Source organism: Chlorocebus sabaeus, chromosome 1 (assembly GCF_047675955.1).
Source record: "Chlorocebus sabaeus isolate Y175 chromosome 1, mChlSab1.0.hap1, whole genome shotgun sequence".
NCBI lineage: Eukaryota > Metazoa > Chordata > Mammalia > Primates > Cercopithecidae > Chlorocebus > Chlorocebus sabaeus.
Genome location: NC_132904.1, coordinates 4,099,355 through 4,112,737, shown reverse-complemented (window position 1 = coordinate 4,112,737; position 13,383 = coordinate 4,099,355).

Sequence of the window (13,383 nt, the reverse complement as noted above, 5' to 3'; positions counted from 1 at the left end):
ATTTTATAGAGATGGGGGTCTCCCTATGTTGCCCAGGCTGGTCTCAAACGCCTGGACTCAGGTGATCCTCCCTTCTTGGTCTCCCAAAGTGCTAGGATTACTGGTGTGAGCCCCCTCATCTGGCCTTCTTTTTTTTTTTGTAGCAAGTTTTCTAGAAAGTTTTTTGGTAGATTCCTTGGGATTTTCTACATAGACAATCATGTCATCTGCAAACAGGTGGTTTCAGTTCTTCCTTTTCGATGTGTATCTTTCTGATCTTTTATTTCTTTTCTTGCCTTATTCCAGTGGCTAGAGCCCTAGCCCTGTGTTGAATAAGAGTGGTGAGAGTGAACACATTTGTTCTCATTCTTAGGAAGAAAGCATGCAATCTTTCACCCTTACGTATATGTTACCTGTGGGGTTTTTTGATAGATGCTTTTCTTTTTCTTTTTCATTCTTTCTTTTTTTTGAGACAGGGTCTCACTCTGTCATCCAGGCTGCAGTGCAATGGCATAATCTCAGTTCAATGCAGCCTCCACCTCCTGAGTTCAAGTGATTCTCCTGCCTCAGCCTCCCAAGTAGTTGGGACCACAAGTGTGTGCCATCATGCCTGGCTAATTTTTGTATTTTTTGTAGAAATGAGGTTTCGCTGTGTTGCCTTGGCTGGTCTCAAACTCCTGGGCTCAAGTGATTTGCCCATCTCGGCCTCCCAAAGTGCTGGGATCACAGGCTTGAACCACCACGCCTGGCCTGCCTTATTGTTTTAGATTATTAGCTCCTCGAGAAGCCAGCGCCCTGTCATGAGGACACTCAAGCAGCCGTATGGAGAGGTCAGTGTGGAGAGGAACTGAGGCCCCCTGCCAGTATCCTGGTGAGCAAGCCGCTTTGGAAACAAATCTTCCATCCCCAGCAATCTCTTCCATCCCCTCCATGTCCTTTGTCACGAGAAAGTCAGCCAGGCTCACTCTCATGAATCATGACTTTCTGTTTTTCATCTCAGCTGAAACCTCATGAGACCATAAGCCGAAACCACCCAGGTAAGCTTCTCCCCACTTCCTGACCCTCAGAAACAGCAGAAAATAATACACATTTAGGACTGTCTTAGGCTACTACTTTTTGGCATAGTTTAGAAAGCATTGTAGGGGAGCCAGAGATCACCTCCTGCCCCGCTTTAGCTGTTCGTGGGCTCTTCAGCCAGCTCTAGAAACTAAATCAACACCAGGCAGATGAGCAGGAGAAAAGCACACACGCTTTATGAGTTTTGAGTTTTGCATGCTAGTGGGGATCTTTACAAAGGAGGGAAGTCTGGAGATGTAACCCAAGCGAGATGCTTTTACTATTTTATTTTATTTTATTTTTATTTTTATTTTATTTTTATTTTTATTTATTTTTGAGACAGAATCTCACTCTATCACCCAGGCTGGAGTGCAGTGGTGTGATCTTGGCTCCCTGCAACCTCTGCCTCCCAGGTTCAAGTGATTCTCTTGCCTCAGCCTCCTGAGTAGCTGGGATTACAGGTGTGTGCCACCACACCCGGCTAACTTTTTTTTTTTTTTTTTTTTGAGACGGAGTCTCGCTTTTTCACACAGGCTGGAGTGCAGTGACCGGATCTCAGCTCACTGCAAGCTCCGCCTCCCGGGTTTATGCCATTCTCCTGCCTCAGCCTCCCAAGTAGCTGGGACTACAGGCACCCACCACCTCGCCTGGCTAGTTTTTTATATTTTTCAGTAGAGACGGGGTTTCACTGTGTTACCCAGGATGGTCTTGATCTCTTGACCTCGTGATTCGCCCGTCTCGGCCTCCCAAAGTGCTGGGATTATAGGCTTGAGCCACTGCGCCCGGCCTACTTTTTTGTGTGTTTTTGTAGTGGAGACGGGGATTCGCCATGTTGGCGAGGCTGGTCTCGAACTCCTGACCTCAGGTGTTCCACCCGCCTTGGCCTCCGAAAGTGCTGGTATTACAGGCCTGAGCCACTGTGCCCAGCCTCCTTTTTCTTTCTTTCTTTTTCTTTTCAGACCCACCCAAGAATACAAAGATGCTTTTATGTTTTTTTGGCAAAGAGTGATAAATTTGAGAAGAAACGATAGGTCAAAGAAAATCTGGCTGGAGCAATCAGTTTTCTCGGGGAGTCACTTGGAGACGTATGGGGGCGTGTAAAGCAGGTGGAAGATGAGGGCGACTGCGTTATCTATGTTTATTCAGGCCCATTGCAGCCCCTGATGTCCAGTCTTGGTGATAAGGGCTGCTTTCTTGCCCTGGTTGGGAGAGGGGACCCCTCCCAGAGGCATCCTTATGGCTCCCAGCATGCAGGAAGTGACAGGTCACCTCACCCTTTCTGAAACTACTGGTGATGGTTCCCAGGCATCATTTCTCCAGTTTTCAGTTCCTCCAGTTTTCAACATGAAATAATTGTAAACCAAAAAGTGTCTGAGACAGGTCTCAATCCATTTAGAAGTTGATTTTGCCAAGGTTAAGGATGCGTGCCCAGGAGACAGGCCTGTGCCTTTCTCCAAAGGTAGTTTTGAGGGCTTCAGTATTTAAAGGGAAAAGCAGGCTGGAGGGGAAGGAGGGAGGGCATGGCCACACTGTGGAATTCCCATGATGCAAGAGAAAAGGGGCAGTCGGGGAATCGTCAGTTACGTATTCTTTACACAAGGTCCAGTGAACACAGAGCGATGTTTCGCCTTTTATCCATCACTCTCTGCTTGGGAACAAAAGGAAAAGCAGCTTCTTGCACGACTCAGCTCTCAGTTTAGTTCTTTCCTTTGGGCAGAGTGGATTGGGGTCCTGAATTTTTCTTTTCCTTTCACATAATCAATATACTAATCTGGCATACTGGGGGATGGTGTGTCCTTCACTCCTTCGGCAGCAACGGTAACTATCAGAGATGTTTGCATTTCTTATTTGGATCCAGCAAAAAATGGGCATGGGTTTGTGCATGGAAAATGTTGCCATGCTGATATGTGTGCCCTGATATCATCTGGGGGGGTAGGGGTGGGCGGGCACCCATTAAACATGTCCTTCAGCTCACAGTTCGGCTTCTAAGGATTTATCTTCGCTACAGGAGCACGTTCATAAAGGAGACAACTTAGCTGCCAATCCACAGGGGCTGGTTCCATACGCTAATGAACATCTGCACAAAGGAACTGGACAGCCTATAAAGAACAATGATGCCTGGGAACCATCGCCAGGCTACACCGTTGACTAACAAAGGCACAGGCCCTGCAGGGAACAGTTCAGTAATTTCCACAGAGTCGGAGATGACTCAGCAGTTCCACTCCTGTTCAAGCACCTGAGAGTTGCCCTGCTAGCTGTGCACGTGGGCGCTCATCACAGCATTTGCTTTTAAAATACATTTTTAATTTTGGAATCATTTCAGATTTACAGAGAAGTTGCAAATCCGATACAGAGAATTATTGTATACTACCCTGCTCAGTTTTCTCCTATAGTTAACATCTTAATTGTGATACATTTATGAAAACCAAGAAATGAACATTGGTAGAATGTTATTAATTAAACGACAGATTTTATTTGGGTTTCATCAATTTTTCCATGAATGTCCTTTTCTGTTTCAGGATCCAATCTAGGATCCCACATTACATTTAGAAAAGCATTGATTTTGGTTTTCTTTTTCTCAAAAAATAGATTTATTTTTTGAGATAATTTGCATACCATATAATTTACCTATTTACATTGTACAATCCAATGGTTTTTAGCGTACTGACAGAATTATGGAAATATCATCACTATTTAATTCCAGAAAATTTTCATCACCCCTGAGGAAATCCCCTGCCCATTAGCAGTCCCTCCCATCCTCCTCTCGCCACCCAAACTCCTGGCGACCACTCGTCTACTTTCTGTCTCTGTGGATTTGCTTGTTCTGGATATTTCATGTAAATGGAATCATATAATATGTGTTTGTTTGTGACTGGATTCTTTCATTTAGCATAATGTAGAAAATAAATGTTTTCAAATTTTTATTAGAGTTTTTTTTTTTTTTTTTTTTTTTGAGGCAGAGTCTCGCTCTGTCACCCAGGCTGGAGGGCAGTGGCAGGATCTTGGTTCACTGCAAGCTCCGCCTCCCAGGTTCAAGCAATCCTCTTGCCTCAGACTCCTAAGTAGCTGGGACTACAGCCGTGCGCCACCATGCCCAGCTAATTTTTGTATTTTTAGTAGAGACAGAGTTTTGTCATGTTGGCCAGGCTGGTCTCAAACTCCTTACCTCAAGTGATCCTCCTGTCTTGGCTTCCCAAGATGCTGGGATTACAGGCATGAGCCACTGCGCTGGCCAAGACTAATTTTTTTTTTTTAGCAGTTTTAAGTTCACAGTAAACCTGAGTAGAAGGTACATAGATATCCCATATATTCCTGGCCCGGCACACAGCAGCCTCTCCAATGTCAACGTTCCCCACCAGAGTGGTCCATTTCTTACAATCAATGAACCTACGTGGAAACATCGCCATCACCCACCTGCCCATAGTTTATGTTAAGGTGCACTGTTGGTGGTGTGCGTTCTATGGGTTTGGACAAATGAATAATGACACGTATCATGCAAGATAGTTTCACTGCCCTAAAAATCCTCTGTGCTCCACCTAGCCATCCCTCCCCCTCAAAATAGCATTGTTTTTAATAGTGAAAAATTGGAAATAATCTGAAAATCCATTGACAGATGAATAGCTAAATAATTTTGATATATTCACAGAATAAAATACTACTCAACTGTGAATATAAATGATTTAGACTACATCTGTCATCTTGGATGGATCTCAAAATACTATTAAACAAAATAAGCCAGCTGCAGAAGGATTCGTGATTGCCAATAGCTATAATATCAGTGATAATTGTGGCCAACATTTAATTGAGTGATGACTATGTGCTGGGCTTGGTTCTCTTCATAAGGATTGCTAATTTATTATGCATGAGCTAGAGGCCATTAATATAAGGTTTTAAAATGAGCACAATAATACTACATATTGTTTATAGAAGCATACATATGCAATAAACGAATAAAAACAGGCACAGAAATGATGAATGCCAAGTTCAGGGCAGTGGTTACTTCTACGGTGGGAGGAAAGAGGGTGGAATCTGGATGGTATGAAGGACTTGTATTGCACCTGTAATGTTTGATGTCTGAAGCTGGGTGGTGGGCATGGCTGTTTGTTATTCTCCATCCTTTTGGTATGCCTAATACATTTCATAATAATTTTAAAAAGGACAAGACTACTGCAGAGAAATGCATAGAATGAGCTCTGTTTGGGTTTTTTAAATGATTCCTACCTCTATGCTTGTAGATGTCAGCACCAGCCCTGGAAACCATTGTAAGGGATTCTTAGTAGGCCCAAACTTTGGGGAAGGGTCCAGGGGGCTGGGGAGCTGATTCAGAGGGGATACATGCTTTTTCCTGCTGCCTTTTGAATTTTGTACCACATGTATTATTACTTATTAATTAAAAATAATCTGAACTAGCCGGGCGTGGTGGCAAATGCCTATAGTCTCACTTACTTGGAAGGCTGAGGCACGAGGATCACTTGAGCCCAGGTGGTTGTGGCCAGCCTGGGCAACATAGTGAGACCCTGTCTCTTCGGGAAAAACAAAACAGGCCGGGCGCAGTGGCTCACACCTGTAATCCCAGCACTTTGGGAGGCCAAGGTGGGTGGATCACCTGAGGTCAGGAGTTCGAGATCAGTCTGACCAACAAGGTGAAGCCCCATCTCTACTAAAAATACAAAAATTAGCTAGGTGTGGTGGCAGGCACCTGTAGTCCCAGCTACTTGGGAGGCTGAGACAGGAGAATTGCTTGAACCTGGGAGGCAGAGGTTGCAGTGAGCCGAGATCGTGCCACTGCACTCCAGCCTGGACAATGGAGCGAGACTTCCTCTCAAAAAAAAAAAAAAAAAAAAAGAAAAGAAAAGAAAAGAAAAGAAAAGAGAAAAAACAAAATAATTCAGCCTCTAATCATATATTTCCTTTTGCTTTGCCAGGTAATTTCCTACCCAGGACCTCATTTGCCCCCACAAAGGCCCTGGGGTTCCAGCGACTGTCAGCGCCTTTCAGATGATAAGGCAGAGGCACAGACACGATCCTTGCTTCCTTGGTCAGTGGTTGATGCAGTCTTGGAACGCAGATGGCTGGTTCCCAGCTGAGGTTCTTCCTGCCCTGGACAGTGGAGCTCAGTGGGAGGGGTACCCTGGGCCCATCCACTGGCTCCTCAGCATTGGAGGCCACAGTGTGCTCTCTCTGGTGTGCTTGGTGGCCAGATGAGCGGCTGCACAGGTGTCCACAGGCAGAGCTTGGGCAGTGCTGTTGTGCGGCCCCTTCCTCATGAGGTGGTCACTGCCTCTGGGACTGTGGGGTGGTGCCCAGTGCTGCATGGCCATATGGGACACCACAGTGGTTTCAGTGGTCCCACCGTGTCCCCTAATGTCCCACGGCTGGAGGTTTGGGGGAGGTTTATACTGCAGGAATGAAGGTTTTTATGTGCTCAGACTTAAACAGGCATGGGATCATCTGGAGGGCCTGCTAACACACAGCTCACTGGGCTGCGCCCAGAGTTTCTGATTGCACATGTGCGTGTGTGTGTGTGTTGGGGGTCAGGGGAACTTGCATTTCTAACCAGTTCCCAAGTGATCTGATCTGCTGCAGCCAGAACAGGGACCACACCCTGAGAACCTCTGCCTTAGAGCCTCCTTCACTGTAAACCAGGGGCTGATGGAGCCACAGGGGACTGCACAGACAGTAGGTATACAAGGTGCCCTGCCACTAAAATCTCCATGCATCCTGCACTCTGAGGGCCTGTGGCTGTAGCATTGGTGTCTGTCACCCAACCCTTGCCCCAGTCAACTGAGGATGGGGTTATGTGGAGCAGTTTCTCCAACTTCCCATCAGACTCCCCTGGGAGGCTGTTGAAAACAGATTCCCAGGTTTCCTACTGAATCTGAGTTCCCAGGGGAGGCCTGGGCATCTGCCTTTTCACAAATGCCCCCTGCTGTGCTCAGGGAAGTGGAGTGCAGGGATGCAGACCTGGCCTCGCCAGCAGTGCCTGGTGCATGTGGGAGAGACAGAGTCTCTGACTCTCAAATCCATCCTCAGTGCCTGTGTTGCACACAGGAGTGAGATGGTTGGGGCTTGGCCCCTCCCCAGCTCAAACATAACTCCCCCGGAGAGGTGCGGCAGACAGAAATGGGAGCCCCCATGCACTCCAGGGGGCATGTCAAATGGTGCCGCCATTGCAGAAAACAGCTTGGCAGATCCTCAACAAGTTCAACATTGAAATACGACAGGACCCAGCAGTTCTACTTTTCAGTATACGCCCCCTCAAAATTGAAAATAGGTGTTCAAAAACTCGCGCACAAATGTTCACAGCAGCCCTATCTACGATAGCCAAAAGGTAGAAAAAACCCAAGTATTCATCAACTGACAAGTAAATAAACAAAATATGATCTATTCACATAGTGAAATAATATTCAGCCATAATAAACAGCAGAGTTCTGATACCTGCCACAACTTGGATGAATCTTGAAACATTTTACAGTAAGTAAAATAACCCAGTTACACAAGGACAAATATTTCCTGATTCTATTTATACGAAATGCTCAGAATAGGCAAATCCATAGTGATGTTAAGTGGATTTATGGTTGCCCACAGCTGGGGATGGGGTGCTGGGAACATGGAGGGCCTGCTCATTGAGTATGGGATTTCTGTTTAGGAAATCTGTTTAGGAACTAGGTAGTGGTGATGACTGTACAACATTGAATTTATCTAATGCCAATGAACTGTACACTTAAACATGCTCAGTGAGGACACTCCACCTGAACACATTCTTGCTAGCATCTGCCACGTGCCCACCCATTCTCCATTCCCCTTCTGCTTTGTTAACATTTTGTCCTCCACCCCACCCACCCCATTTTGTTCCTGGCAGCACAGTGCCAAGCTAACCACTTGCTCTGCCAGTCTGCCTTGCTTCTAGTTTGCTGCAGACACCATTGTGACTGATGTGTCGGTAGACATTTCTGGGAAAGCATTGACTTTTCTGTTAAAAGAGACAGACTCAGCTGTCATAGTCTTGTCCCTTCTTCCTATCTTTGAAGAGAATGTGGTGTGTGGAGTGGCAGCAGCCTTTAGGTGCTGTGAGGTGGTAAGTTTGAAGAAATCTGAGACTTGACACTGTTGAGCTGTCAGACCAAAGCCGGGAACCACCCACCTCTTCTCCAGCACATACTTACTAAGAACATCCTATTCTAGGCACTAGGGCAGTGAACAAGACTGACAAATCCAGGCCCTTCTGGAGCTTACAATTTTGTGTAATATGAAAAGAATAAACCACTATTTGTTTAAATTGCTTTTAATTGAAGTTTCTGTTATTTGCAGCCAAACATGGTATCAACAGACACAACTGTTTACTTCCATTGTTTGATCTACTTCCAGGGGTCAGAGTGAAAATGTTCATGTCTTTGTTAAGATGCCCTGGTCACATAGCTAACAAGTTCCAGAACTTGGATGAGGACAAGAGTTCTTTGAGGCTGGAGCCCAGACTCTGTTTCAATACATGTCTTTTTTATATCTGTCCTACCGCTCTGCACAGACCCCGCCCAGGGTCTGCCTTGTGGGTTGAAGCGTATGCAGAAGCACCATAGTGATGTGAACACCACACCTTCAGAGGACTGGATGTAAGATGATACTGTAATAGCAAAAAGTGGACGTTATCCCGAATGCCAACTAAAAGGGCATTGTCAAGGAATCACACCATACCACTCAATGGGATCTCACACCACCATTTCCATGAAGGTCTGGGGACTGACGGCCAGGCAAGCAAAGTTCGGGGGCTAACGGGAAGCCAGAGAAGCAGGAGTGGAGGTGTGGGGGCATCATGATTCAACGCAGGGAGAAGGTGGGTGTTAGGATTGGAGGTGACTTGGGAGCCTGGATGCGAACTCAGCCTGGTGGTAAGGCTGTGGCAATTCCCCATTTTCCAGTGTGTGCCTAATGTGGTTACATGGCTTTGAAATTCAAAGTGGTAACTCTTAAAAAAACAAACCTCAAACATGTGCACCCCCACACGGAAGGAGGGACTTCTCACTGCTCCCTCAAGAGGATGCAGGCATCTAAGAGGACATCAGTATCCGGGCTCCCTCCCAGGGCACCTGCCTCGTCTGTGGCCCCGCCTCCTGGTCCCAGGGATTGGCTGATAGATGCCCCGCCTACTCCAGCTCAGCCAATCATGGCTCCCCATTCTTTGTCAGTGATTGGTCAATGTGAAGCATGTGACCATTGGGCCCAGAGCCCTCTGCGCGCCTTTTTCAAAGGCGGGAGTTGAGTGCAGGCCAGGCCTGGAAGGTGGGATGGCGGCCGCGGGCGGCTGCACCCTGGCCGGGACCTGGCTGAGGTGGCGAAGGGGTTGTTGGGGGGAAGGTGGCCCTGGCTTTGGCCCCTCCCAGAGCGGGGGCCCCCAGTGACCAATCTGCGCCCCGTCCTGTGGCCCTCGCCCTCCTCACCCATATCCCTGGCCTGGGAGCCGGGGGCTGCGGGCCCACGAGGAGGGCGAAGGCCGCGCCGCTGCGGCGTGAGGACGGCTTCGCACGCGGGAGCAAGCCCGGCGCCACCTGAGCTCAGCTGCCTGCGCCGAGGCGCCCGTCGCGTATTGAGAGGAGAATGAGGGTGAGTAGGGGCACAAGGGGAGCGTGCCCCGTGGGCGTGGACGCGCTGGCAGGTGTGGCGGTTTGAGTTCTGCAAACCCTCCCTATGGCGGATCTCGGGTCCTGGAGCGAGACGCCAGGTGCACGACGCCAGAATCACTGAGGTGCCGGCAGTTCCCCGGCAGCCCTGCCCTTCCTCGGGTTGGGCCTTTGAGGGGCTCGGGACCTCCCGGGGCGGCGGCCTTGAGCCATTGGTGTTGGCCGAAGTCTTTTAATAACGGGAGGGGCGGGCGGAGTCGTGGGGTTTGAGAGGCTGTGGTTTCCATAGGCCGAGGTTAAGCCTGGTCCAGGTGAGGGCTCTGAGGCGCCCGGCTGGAGTCCGGCCAAGGCTGGAATCTTTGTGCTTTTGCGGTCTGTGAAGCTACGCTCAGGTGAGCCCAGGGCAGACACCGTCTCCTTCCGGAAGCTGGGGATTGGGGTACGCGACCCCAAACACCTGATCTGGGGAGAATGGCTGCACTCCCAGCCCTTCCACTGTGGGTCTCGGTGCACAGGAGTCCCGCACCCTCCCAGCATCCCCTTGGTACCTCGAGGAGCTGCGGGACTTTGCACTCACTGAAACGGGGCCGGGCTGCACAGACATCGTTCCCCTGTGGAGCCCAGCCCTGTGTGCCGGAAAACAGACTCGTGGGGTTTGGGGGTTTCAGCCCAAGCGTCTGCCCAGGACACAGTCCGCTTCTGCTGCGGCCGCCGAGAGGACCAGCGAAGTGTTCCTTTCCGCACCCTGGGACAGGACGGGCGAAGTCCGTGGGTCTGGTGGCTTGGGGGAGCAGGGCAGATGGAGAACTCCCAGGCATTTTCCAGGCAGGGGACTAGGAGGGCCCGTGGAGGGGCAGGCCGTGCTCGGGAGGAGTCTCCGAGCCCTTGGGGAAGCCCCTCTTCCTTACCAGGTGTCTGAGGACCAGATGGAAGCTGTAGGAGTGGGAGTGGCTGCAGCATGGGCACAGCTGCAGTGGGCTGAGGCTGTGAGGGGGCCTCTAGGAGGGGCTGTCCCTGCAGACATTGCCTGAGCCAGGGCTACAGCAGTGCATGAAACAGGCCATGCCTCCGCAACGGAGATTGTCTTCCAGAGGCATGTGTGGGTGGGGTGGGGTGGGGCGGGGCGGGGCGGGGCGGGGCACGGCGATGGGCACTAATCAGTGAGCAAGTAAGTAAAGCAATAAGCCAGCGAAGGTGGCAGTAAGTGCCGTGGGGATGTGGGAGGGGTTGATTGCAGTGAGTCCCGTTCTAAATCAGGTGATCTGGGAAGCCATGTAGGTACGGGGACCCCACAGGGAGGCAATGATGAGGTGGCAGTGTGGCTGGAGCCAGGGGAGCAGGGAGGAAGCCCGAAGAGGAGAGTAGGTGGGGCCAGATGGCTCTGGACCTGGTGGGCAGAGTGGCAGAACTGAGGTCAGTGTGGCTGTGTCTGTGTTGCTGCTGTGAATGCATAGGTGGCTTGTGTTTCCTGCTATTTCTAGACCTCTCTTTTTGTGGTTTCCTTCCTTCCCACCGCACTCTCCGCTTAGCCCTCCGGGGGCCTGCCAGGGAAAGCTGGTCCCGTGCCTGTCGGCGAGGGCGGCTGGTATTTCCCAGCAAGCATACTGGGTGTTAAAGATCTCGGGCTGTGTGGCTTTCCCTGGGGCCTCGATGTCTCTATCGGGGCCTTTGTAGTCACCTTGTATAAGTTCCCACTTGTGAAGATGGAGCTTTTCTTAGCTCTCCCAGGTGGCTCCAAGGCCAGGAGGGCAGCTGGCCATGCCCTTGGCATTAAGTGGGACTTCACAGCTGCATGGGGCTGGCAAGCCGTTTCCAGGCTCACTTGGTAGCCATAAGACCCTCTATCTCATCCTTCATTAGCTGGGCCTTTCTCCTCTACCAATGGGGGTGACAGTAGAGGAAGAGGAAGGGGCTGCCCCAGTTCTGACTGGCAGAGAGGGCTGTGGGCTGTGGGAGAAAACACGTCGTCATTGTGGTGGGCTAGGAGCTCTGTCATATGGTGGTTGCAAGCAATAGAAATGTACCATGGCTGGCTGAGGCCGCAGAGGTGCGTGTTGGGAGGGTTCTGGACGGTTCACAGCCACAGGAGGAAGGCTTCACGGAGGACTTGGGAAGGACTGGCCTCAGGCAACTCTGCTCCCACGGTGAGGTCTCACAGGCTGGGGATAACTTGTGTAGCTTCCTGGAGGCCATGGGCAGTGGCAACTGGTTCTCCAAGCCTCAGTGTCCTCATGAGAAAAGGAGATAGTCACCTTGGTGATACTTAACCTCATAGGATTCTTGTGGGAATTAAAGCAGATCCATGTGTCACATGCCCTCTAAGCAAAGGGGACTTTACAAACGTTGGGTCCTTTCTCTGAAAAACAGGGGTTTCTAGGTCTTGGTTCTCCTGATCCCAGTGGAGTGAATTAAGGTAACCAGATGGCCACGGAATTCAGTCTTAGTTTTCCACAGCCCTGATGTGATTCAGTGGGTAGGGACTCCCGCCTTGCCCCACCTCCTGAATTCTTGGCCCTGCACACACGACGTCAGACGGGGCAGGGAGAGGAAGCACCCTGTGCGTGGAGCAGATTCTGAGCCAGCATGGTTCCCAAGGCCCCGGGCTGGGTTCTCTCGCCTGTAGATAGACTTGGGAAGCTGCACAGCAACCTCTGCTTCTCCACTTGCTGTGGACCTTGGCAAGACTTAGTTTCCTCATCTGGGAAATAGGACTTTAGTTGCTACCTCACAGGGCTGTTATCCACGTGGTGGGTGCAGTGCTCTGAACGGTGCCCGTCCCAGATAGCACTAGGTAGACTGAGTGCTGTTTCCAACCAGTGCTGCCTCTTGGGTACACACACAGAATGCTTGTGCTTGTGGCCACCTCTGCGGGGCTTCAAGGGCTACGTGTTCTTCCCACTCCCTGGGTTCTGGGGTTTGGAGAACACGCTTAATTATGTTTTTGCAGTCATCTTGGGCAGAGATGACCACAGGTGGGCCATGGCAGGATGGCTTGCCTTCCAGGAGCACCACGCCAGAGGGGCCGGCCCCCAGATGCAGGTAGCTAGTGAGGGGTCTCCACACTCAGTCCTGTGAACTGGGCCATTTCCATGGTCCCCACCTCACGGGGGCCTAGGGCCTGGCTGCCAGGTCTTACCCAGTGGCTGTGGGCAGTGCCAGGGCCCCTCCTCTGGCTGTCAGACACATTCTTCACACTTGGAGCAGAAGTAGCAGCACATGTGGAGCAGGGTGACCAAGAAGCCTTGGCCACCTCTCCCTGAGCACCGTGCAGGTTCTTGGATTATTGGCTGCATTGTTGCCTGAAACTACACAATCTGGATTCCAGTGGACTCTTCTGGCTGGTAAATAGACACACTGATTAATAGTCTGTGAGCTCAGCAGGCACAGTGGGGAGTTCTGGATCTGAGTAGCTCCTCACTCCCTTGAGAGATGCGTGTGGCAGGACAGCACGTGGCAGTGCTCTGCCTCCAGAACCTCTGTGGCCTGTTTGCGGGGTGCCCCCGAGAAGATGGGGCTGCTGCCACTCCCATCTGTCCGGAGTCCCACAAATGCTCACTATTGCTGTGGCTATTCTGGTCCCGCAGGCAGATGGCAGCCCTGATATGCTCACTACACCCCAGGCTCATCCTCCAGAAAGGCAGCTCAGGGAAGCTTCGCACTTAAAGCAAATGGAGCATGACAGCATTGAGACAAGAATTACGCTGATGTACTTCTCACGTCGTTTTTTTTTTGT